At 39.0% G+C, this 10,508-nt stretch overlaps 1 pseudogene; it reads left to right on the forward strand.

Annotated features, from left to right (window-relative positions):
• Positions 1-449: 449 nt before the first annotated feature.
• On the forward strand, positions 450-1,198 carry LOC107633274 ((S)-8-oxocitronellyl enol synthase CYC2 pseudogene; annotated as a pseudogene).
• The last annotated feature ends 9,310 nt before the right edge of the window (positions 1,199-10,508 follow it).

The following is a 10,508-nucleotide window of genomic DNA, read 5'->3' on the forward strand; positions in this document are numbered from 1 at the left end:
TATATATTTATTTAATTTTTTAAATTTTACATTAATTATTAAAATCATGATATAAAAAAATGAAATGACTTCATAACTATTTTTTTTTGGAAGGAAACATGAGTTAATAACTATAAAGTCTAATTTAAACCATTATAGATAAGTAAAATAAGTAATAAAAAACGGACATAAAATTTAACTTTTTTGTTATTTGGTACAAAAATAAATATAATAAAATAAAGGGTTAAGTATTGTTTTCGTCCCTAACGTCTTGGGTCAAAATCAAAATCGTCCCCGACCTTTTTTCGTTATTAAAATCATCCTCAACGTTCAAAAACACTTTAAAATCATCATTTCCCGAATTCTTGGACCAAAATACCCTCATCATCATCATTCTCCTCTTCACCTTCCTCACCCCACCACCTCCACTGCCACCAACAGAAGAAGGCTTCGCCGGCAACCCGACGACACCCAATCGAAGCTCTCCGCCCTAACAGACGTCACACACATCTTCTACGTCTCATGGACTAGACGCCCCACCGAAGCCGAGAATTGCGAGGTTAACGGCGCCATGCTCAGAAACGTCCTCCAAACCGTTATCCCCAATGCCCCCAATCTCCGCCACGTGTCCCTCCAGACTGGTGGCAAGCACTACGTAGGTCCCTTCGAGCTCTTCGGCAAGATCCAACCCCACGAGCCGCCGTTCACGGAGGATCTACCACGACTCAAGGCCCCCAATTTCTATTACACTCAGGAAGACATCTTGTACGAAGAGACGCAGACAAAGGATGGTGTTTTTTGGTCGGTGCACCGGCCGCAAGTGATCTTCGGATTCTCACCTTACAGCTTGATGAACATGGTGGGAACCCTGTGCGTGTATGCAGCGATTTGCAAGCACGAGAGGGTTCCGTTGAGATTCCTTGGAACCAAATCGGCATGGGAGGATTACACGACGGCGTCGGATGCTGATTTGATCACGGAGTAGCATATATAGGAGGCGGTGGACGTGTACGCGAGGAACGATGCGTTCAATTGCAGCAACAGGGATGTGTTCAAGTGGAAGCATCTGTGGAAGGTGCTGGCGGAGCAGTATGGGATCACCGAGTATGGCTTCGATGAGGGTTCCGAGAGACTCAAGTTGTCAGAGAAGAAGGCTTCGCCGGTAACCCACAAGAATAAGAAAAAGAAGGGTCGCCGTAGGAGGTGCTGCCGCCGCTAGTTCATCGGAGAAGAAAGAGAGAGAAGCGAGAGAGAAAAGCGATGCGAAGGAGGTACTGCCACCGCTAGTTCATCGGAGAAGAAAGAGAGAGAAGCGATGTGAAGGAGGGAGGGGTTGCGGGTTGCCGACGAAGCCTTCTTCTGTTAGTGGCAGTGGAGGTGGTGGGGTAAGGAAGGTGAAGAGGGGAATGATGATGATGAGGTCATTTTGGTCCAAGAATTCGGGATAGGATGATTTTAAAGTGTTTTTGAACGTTGAGGATGATTTTAATAACGAAAAAAGGTCGGGGACGATTTTGATTTTGACCCAAGACGATAGGGATGAAAACAATACTTAACCCTAAAATAAATCACTGTTCTCATACATAATGATATAAAATTTAACATTATCCTTTTCTAGAGCAATCTATTTTTTTAGTTTTTATCCTTATTTTTATGTTTTATTTTAATTTTATTAAAATAAAAAGTATTAATGTCATTTAATTTTAATTTTTAACTTTAATCATAAATGAAAATATGTGACTTGTATGCTGATAATAATAAAAAAACTCATAATAGAAAAAGTTAAATTTACTCATTTGTTGCATTTATAGGAGTGTATATTATTCATATAAGAGTTATGAGACATTTTTTTAACTTTATTTTTGAAGTAGTATTCACTTCTGAGTATAATAATTAGGAACTAATACACGGTGGTAACTAATTGTGATTGAAAAGAAGATAGAAAGAAAATAAAAAACCGAGGAAGGAAGAGAGAACAAGTCAACATAAGAGTAGTGGTGAGGCATATTGACGGAGGAAAATTGTCGGTAAAGAATTTCACAAAAATGTCGCGTTGCAAGTATAGTTCTAAACTAACAAATTATCCTCGGTTAACGTTTAAATTGTTTGTCACTTAAGCAAACCCAATAAAATTAACCGAAGTATTTAAATCCCGGGTCGTTTCTCAAGGAATTATAGGAAAGTGTATTTATTATTGGTTATGAAAAAGTATATTTTTGGGTTTTGTAATAAGAAACAAGAAAGTAAAATAGCGAGAAAATAAACTAATAACTAAAAAAGCTCTTAGCAAGGAAAGAGAATTAGAAGTGTTATCCTCATTATCATCGTCAATTGTGATGGTAAATGTGAATTGCCTTCACTTAGTTAACCTCTAACCAATGCAGGAAGGTCAAGTGCATACAATCAACTTGAGTTCACAAGTCCTAGTCAACTCATAGTGAGACTAGCTTTAGTGAAGTTCAAGCTAACCGGCAATCTTCAATTACCAATCAACAAAATACTTTTGATAACTCAAGAGTCTCTAAATAATCAATCCAAGTCAAGAACATAAAAATCTAAATCAAAATCCACCCAAGCATTTTATCAAATACTTAGAAGGCACAAAATAAAATTAAAGCATAGAAAAATAATAAGAGAATGTAAAATCTAAGACCAACAATTGCAAGGAATCAATAACAACAAATGAAGAAAGAAGCAATAAACATGAAATACCTCAAATTGCATAAAAAGGAAATTGAATCTAACATGAAGAGTTCATAAACTAAATTGGAAAAATAAAGAAATCAACAAGAGAAGATAAACTAAGATGCTAGAATAACAAAATGTAGAACAGAAACTAAATTAAAGCAAGATGGAAATCTGAATTGGAGAAGAAACAAAACTAAAAACCCTAAAACCTAGAGAGAGGAGAGAGTCTCTCTCTAGAAACCTACATCTAAAACCTAAAGTGTGTATGTATGAATGATGAATGATTCTGCTCTATTCCCCAGCCTTTAATCTATATTTTCGGGCCTGAACTAGGTCAAAAGTAGCCCAGAAATCGCCCCCAACATTTTCTCGTAACTGAGGCACGTGACACTCGTCACGCGTACGCGTCAACCATGCGTATGCGTCACTGAATGAATTCCTGGTCATGCGTACGCGTCGCTTGCCTGCTGCACCGGTCACGCGTATGCGTCGTCCATGCGTGCGCGTCGAGGCCAGCTTCCCAAATCTTCAATTTCTTGTGTTCCTTCTACTTTTGCATGCTTTCTTTCCATCCTCTAAGCCATTCCTGCCCTATAAACCCTGAAAATACTTAACAAACATATCACGGTATCGATGGTAATAAAAGTGGATTAAAAATTATCAAATTTAAGGCCAAAGAAGCATGTTTTCAATCATAGCACGAAATTAGGAAGGAAACTTAAAAACATGCAATTTATATGGATAAGTGTAAAAATAAGTGACAAAATCCACTTAATTCAATACAAAATAAATCGTAAAATAGTGGTTTATCAATCTCCCCACACTTAAACGTTAGCATGTCCTCATGCTAAGCTCAAGCCTCAAGCGACTAAAAGAGTGAAGGAAAAGTGGTAGGGCTTATACAATGCAACTTATTTATATGAATGTAATTACATGGTAAATGCTTCTACCTACTTGGTCAAAAGTAAATAAATCTTCCAAGAACAAATATGAACTGGATTCCACTAATTCAAATCATAAAATGAAGTACAAATGACTTGCAAGAAGAAAGCTCGTGAAAGCCGGGAACAAAGAATCGAGCATCGAACCCTCACTGAAAGTGTATACACTCTAATCACTCTAGTGCATGTATAAGTGCATGTATACATCAAACAAAGGCCTCAATCATATAAGTGCATGTATACACTCTAATCACTCTAATCACTCTAATCACTCAATCATATAAGTGCATGTATACACTGAAAGTGTATACACTCTAATCACTGTAAGCTTGTGAAACAAAGGCCTCAACCATATAAGTGTATGTATACATCAAACAATGGAAATATAGATTCAAGCAAGATAAAGATCACAATTTTAGAGAGAACAAGACACATGGTGCACGAAATTGCGATCATCAACAATGGCGCCAAAGACTTGGTGCTCTCAAACGTGAATCACACTTTGTCACAACTCTACACAACTAACCAGCAAGTGCACTGGGTCATCCAAGTAATAAACCTTACGTGAGTAAGGGTCGATCCCACGGAGATTGTCGGCTTGAAGTAAGCTATGGTCACCTTGTAAATCTCAGTCAGGCGGATTCGAATGGTTATAGAGTTTTAATAATTAAAAGATAATTTAAATATAAACTAGGATAGAGATACTTATGTAATTCATTAGTGAGAATTTCAGATAAGCGTATAGAGATGCTTTCATTCCTCCTGAACCTCTGCTTTCCTATTGTCTTCATCCAATCATTCCTACTCCTTTCCATGGCAAGCTGTATGTTGGGCATCACCGTCGTCAATGGCTACATCCCGTCCTCTCTGTGAAAATGGTCCAATGCGCTGTCACTGCATGGCTAATCATCTGTCGGTTCTCAATCATACTGGAATAGGATTTACTATCCTTTTGCGTCTGTCACTACGCCCAGCACTCGTGAGTTTGAAGCTTGTTACAGCCATCCCTTCCCAGATCCTACTCAGAATACCACAGACAAGGTTTAGACTTTTCGGATCTCAAGAATGGCCGTCCATGGGTTCTAACTTATACCACGAAGATTCTAATATCTCGGACTCGGTCCTCTGTATTAGATATCTAAGAGATATTCATTCTAGCTTGTTTGCATGTAGAACGGAAGTGTTTGTCAAGTACGCGTTCGTAAGTGAGAATGATGATGAGCGTCACATAATCATCACATTCATCATGTTCTTGGGTGCAAATGAATATCTTAGAATAGGAATAAGCTTGAATTGAATAGAAAAACAATAGTACTTTGCATTAATTCATGAGGAATAGCAGAGCTCCACACCTTAATCTATGGTGTGTAGAAACTCTACCGTTGAAAATACATAAGAACAAGGTCTAGGCATGGCCGAGAGGCCAGCCCCCTAAACATGATCAAAGGATCTAAAGATAATCCAAAGATGATCTAAAAGATGATCCAAAAGATTTAAATACAATAGTAAAAAGTCCTATTTATACTAAACTAGTTACTAGGGTTTACAGAAATGAGTAAATGATGCAGAAATCCACTTCCGGGGCCCACTTGGTGTGTGCTTGGGCTGAGCATTGAGCTTTACATGTGTAGAGGCTTCTCTTGGAGTTGAACGCCAGTTTGTAACCTGTTTCTGGCGTTTAACTCCAGAATGCAACATGGAATTGGCGTTGAATGCCAGTTTGCATCATCTAAACTCGGGAAAAGTATGAACTATTATATATTTCTGGAAAGCCCTAGATGTCTACTTTCCAACGCAATTGAGAATGCGCCATTTGGAGTTTTGTAGCTCCAGAAAATCCACTTTGAGTGTAGGGAGGTCAGAATCCAACAGCATCTACAGTCCTTTTTCAACCTCTGAATCTGATTTTTGCTCAAGTCCCTCAATTTCAGCCAGAAAATACCTGAAATCACAGAAAAATACACAAACTCATAGTAAAGTCCAGAAATGTGATTTTTATTTAAAAACTAATAAAAATATACTAAAAACTAACTAAATCATACTAAAAACTATGTAAAAACAATGCCAAAAAGCGTATAAATTATCCGCTCATCAACACACCAAAATAATACATTGGTTGATAAGATGCAACCAATCAAATTGGTTCAAAAATCTCACTGGGCTTGTGTGTTCTAGTTCTAAAACCATGTTCCAAAATAAAATTCTTCAAGAAAGTTCAAAAAGTTTTAATTCAAATTTTTTAAATGCCCAAAAACGGTTTCTTGGAAAAGAAATTATTACTTCACCCAAGTAGTACTTAAATGCAAGCAACTAACTAACTATGCAATCTATCATACAATACAACAACTAACTAACAAAGAAGAGTAAGAATTGGTGTTGGAAAAGGAAGTAGTTACCTACGAAAGTCGGTCTCGACCTCCCCACACTTAAAGGTTGTACCGTCCTCAGTGCATGCAAAGATGTGCAAGTGGACGGGTTGCTACAACTGATGAGCTTTCTTTAAAAGATTGTGCGGAGAGACTTATTGGTTGCCCCATTTCGAAGCTTTTCCTTTTCTCTCTTGGTGGCCATCCTGAAAGGAGAGAAAAAAGGAAGAAGAATAACCCACAAACAAAGATATGAAAATAATTAAAATATAGGTGGGCTAATGCCAAATAATAATGAGGTTCTCAATTATATGGTAGCTACAATATGCAAGTGAGAAAATAATATAGGCAAATGGCATATCAATAGTGTAAGAATTGCAACAATGAAGGGGAGAGAGTGGGTCATGAAAGACAATATAAGTCCATATTAATGAATAAGGAATACAAGTGTCATAGAAGATTAGTATTGACTTATAAATAATATCACCCAACAATGTAAAACAAGTCACTAAGCACCAAAATAATGCAAGAGATATTCAATAGTTGAGTAAGAAAATTCAACACCAATAGAAAAATAGCAAACTTAGAAGAGGAAATAAAAGCATGCACAAAGTTAAAATGCAATGAATGAAAGTATGCAAATGCAATAAGTAAAAGAGAATGAAAGAGAATAAGGATGAGAAGGGAGGAGAAGAAAGTGAGAAAGGAAGAGGAAAGAAGAAGAAAGGACAGAAGAAAGAAGAAGAAAGGAAAAAAAAACGCGACGCGTAAGCATCGTCCATGCGCACGCGTGGCTTGCATAATGAGGAGGTGACGCGTATGCGTGGATGTGAATTATGCTCCGCACACAACACTCGCACAATGCTAGCGCAACTCTTTGGTTTTTGTACCAGAGGCAGTATGAAGAAACGACGCATAAGTGTCGCTCACTCCCACGCGTGGAAGGCCAGAAATGCAAATGACGCATACGCGTCAGCGACGCGCATGCGTGGGGTAGGTTGTGCACCTAGCACCCCACCCGCATGGTTCCAGCGCAACTCTCTGGTTTTTGTACCAGAGGTTGCAGCATTCAATATGATGCGTGTGCGTCGACCATGCGCACGCGTGGGACACAAAATTAATTTTTTTTAATAAACCAACAAGCTATCAAATTAATGCCAAACATTATCAAACAAGTAAAACCACAACTTAAACCAAAATACTAACTAAAATTGAAAATTCAACTTATTATCAATATAAATAAAAGAGAAAATAGGCAGAATTTAACATGGTGGGGTGTCTCCCACCTAGCACTTTTTGTTAAAGTCCTTAAGTTAGACATTTGGTGAGCTCCTTGTCATGGTGGCTTGTGCTTGAACTCATCTTGAAACTACCACCAACGTTTGGACTTCCAATAAGCTCCAACATTTTCAGGTGAATTCACCAAGCCTTGATGAAGTTATTCACAAGCTTTGAGCTCCCAAAGTTGATCCTCTTGTATGCCAGGATCCCAAATCTTGTTTCTACACATGTCTTTAAGTTGATCATCATTGTTCCAACTGGGTGGCAAGTAATCCGAATTCTCAATAAAGCATCCAAACAACTTCCTAGACCCTCTAAATTGAACTCTACACCAACCTTTACAGTTAGACTTTGAGCTTCCAACCATAATGAACCTAGGATTGTGTTGCCAACTACTAACCATCTCCTTTTTTCTCTTAAAGCCATAAAGAACTCTAAGTTGCCCATCTGTCTCAAGAAAACCATATTCAAGTAGGAGAGTAAAGTTTAAGGATAAGAATTTTACCCACTTGAATGCTGTGTTGGATGGTAATGGCTTGGAAAGAGAGGTCTCCAACAACTTTGAGAATATGAGCTCCACTTCCATGTGTTCTTCTTTGATCACCTCTTGACAAGCATCTTCCATGTTCACTTCTTGACAAAATTCTTCATACTCAATCACTTCCTCACCACCCTCTTCTAATTCTTCTCCATCCTTCATGTCACAACTTGGAGGTAATGTAGAACCTATCTCAACATCAACCTCATTTTCAATGGGAGAAGGATCCTCATTCTCAAGAGGATCGTGCGTTGGTGTGGAATCTTCATCAAGGGGAAGATTTGTTGCATGCTCAACTTCTTCCAATTCCTCATTCACCATATGGATTGGAGGTTGCGCACTCTCCTCAACATCACCTTCAAGCTCAATAGAAGAAGGTTCAACAACGTCCACAAAATCATCAACAACATTACTTGATGTGGAAGTGTTCTCAAGCTTGGAATCCACCTCTTGCTCAACTTCGCCTAGGTCGTCAACCACTTCTTCTTCTTCAACAATCTACATCCTTTCCACTTGTTGCAAAACACACCCCATTTCTTTGTTCTCAAGTTGAGATTCTAAAATCTCCTTCATGCTCCCCTCTTCGATTGATTTTTGATGAGCGGATATTTTATACGCTTTTTGGCATCACTTTCATATAAGTTTTAGTAGTTTTTGTTTAGTTTTTATTAATTTTTTTATAGGTTTTAGTGTTAAAATTATATTTTTTAGATTCTACTATGAGTTTTTATATTTTTGGGAAATTTCATGTATTTTCTGGCTGAAATTGAAGAGTTGGAGCAGAAGTCTGATTCAGAGACAGAGAAAGCACTACAGATGCTGTCCAAATCTGATCTACTTACATTCGGAAGAGCTTTTCTGGAGCTATAGAAGTCCAAATGGAGTGCCCTTAACTGATATGGAAAGCTGACTTTCAGAGCTTTCTAGCAATATATAATAGTCTATACTTTGCTTCGGAATAGAAGGCTCAAAACTGCATTCAACGCTAGCTACCTGCCCCTTCCAGACTTTCAGCGCCCAAAGAGGAGAGTCCAGCGTCCAAAGGCCCAGAGAGGACCCCCTAGCTGGCATTCCACTCCCAAGGAGCCTCATAGCACGTGGATCTCATTAAAGCTCAGCCCAAACACTCACCAAGTGGGCCTCAGAAGTGGATTTTAGCACTAAATAGACTGTTTTACCTTTACTAGTCATCTATTTAGTATTTAAAGGATTTTAGTCATGTAATTCAAGAAATTTTCATATCATACACCTCCCGGTGAGGGAGGTCTGCCATATTTATTATTTTCCATTATTTTTACCTTCAGTATGAGTTTCTAAACCTCTTAGGTTGAGGGGAGGAGCCTTGCTGAGTCCTATAAATTAATAAAAGTACTATTTCTTCTTCTTTAATCCGTGTCTTATCTATCTCTAAGATGTATATTCCGATCTTCATCGTGATGAACATGGCGATCTGACAAATTGGCTCTGTTCATCAAATTAAGACGAACGTGCCTGACAAACACCCGCGTCTACTTGGGTTCGTGTGAATACTTGACAGGAAAGCACGAACCAACAGCTATGTTTATACATCTCTAAGACGGTTAATCCACGATTTCATTGGGAACTTCTTGAGACACCAGTTCAGCCGATCTCCGAGGAGATTAGGGTCTCCGTGGTATAGGCTAGAATCCATAGAAGCAGCGTTCTCTGATCCGGAAGATTCGACCTTGTCTGTGGCGCTTTGAGTAGGATCGCCAAGAGAATGATTTGCTAAGAGCTTCACCCTCCGTCAGATTGAATGACCACAGACAATGGCGTTTGACCTGTAGCAGAGGAGATCAAGGACCATTGACGTGGCATTGATCACTTACACCTGCCATAGAAGAAGATCATTCATAAGCAAAGAAGACAGTAGTACCAGAGTTACTTCAGAAAGACAAAGCAACTCCGACTCTCAACTCCATTTCTATCAGTATTTCAATTTCCAGCATATAATTCCTAATAGCTAACTTCTTAATAGTCAACTCCTTCTGATTCCGCCTGACTAAGACCTGCAAGACAACCATAGCTTGCTTCAAGCCACAATCCTCGTGGAATCAATCCTGACTCGCTCAGGTATTACTTGGACGACCTAGTGCACTTGTTGGTACTGCTGCTGCTGTACGAAATAGTGTGCGTTTGGTGTACACGAGCACCAATTTTCCACATTCATCTGTGGAAATACTTTGCTTGTGGCATGAATCCCATGAGTCCAACTTTTGACAGATTGTTGCTCGAAGCCGATCCATTGCTTCTTTGAGGCGATCCATTGGCTCTTATTCCACTTGGTTAACATAGGTAGGATCATATTGCTCTTGGATTGATGGATATGGGCATTCTCCTATGGAGGGTTGTGGTGAAAAGAAAAATTCATCTTGTGGTTGAAAGTTCTCATACATGAGAGGTGGTTCATCTTGGTAATAGTACGGAGGTGGTGGTTCTTGGGGATATTGATGTTGGAGTTGGGGTGGTTCTATGTATGGTTCATATGGCTCATAGGGTTGTTGGTGTGGCGGATGTGGATTAGGGTTATATGGAGGTGAATGGTGGTAAGGGGCTTGTGAGTATGGTGGTTCAAAACTACGTTGAGGAGGAGGTTCATAGGTATATGGTGGTGGTTGTTGGTAGTCACAAGGAGGTTCACCATATCCATTGTCTTGGTACGCATCACGGAATGGCTCTTGCTCGGAGAGGGGT

Source organism: Arachis ipaensis, chromosome B3 (assembly GCF_059453495.1).
Source record: "Arachis ipaensis isolate K30076 ecotype BB chromosome B3, ASM5945349v1, whole genome shotgun sequence".
Classification (NCBI taxonomy): domain Eukaryota; kingdom Viridiplantae; phylum Streptophyta; class Magnoliopsida; order Fabales; family Fabaceae; genus Arachis; species Arachis ipaensis.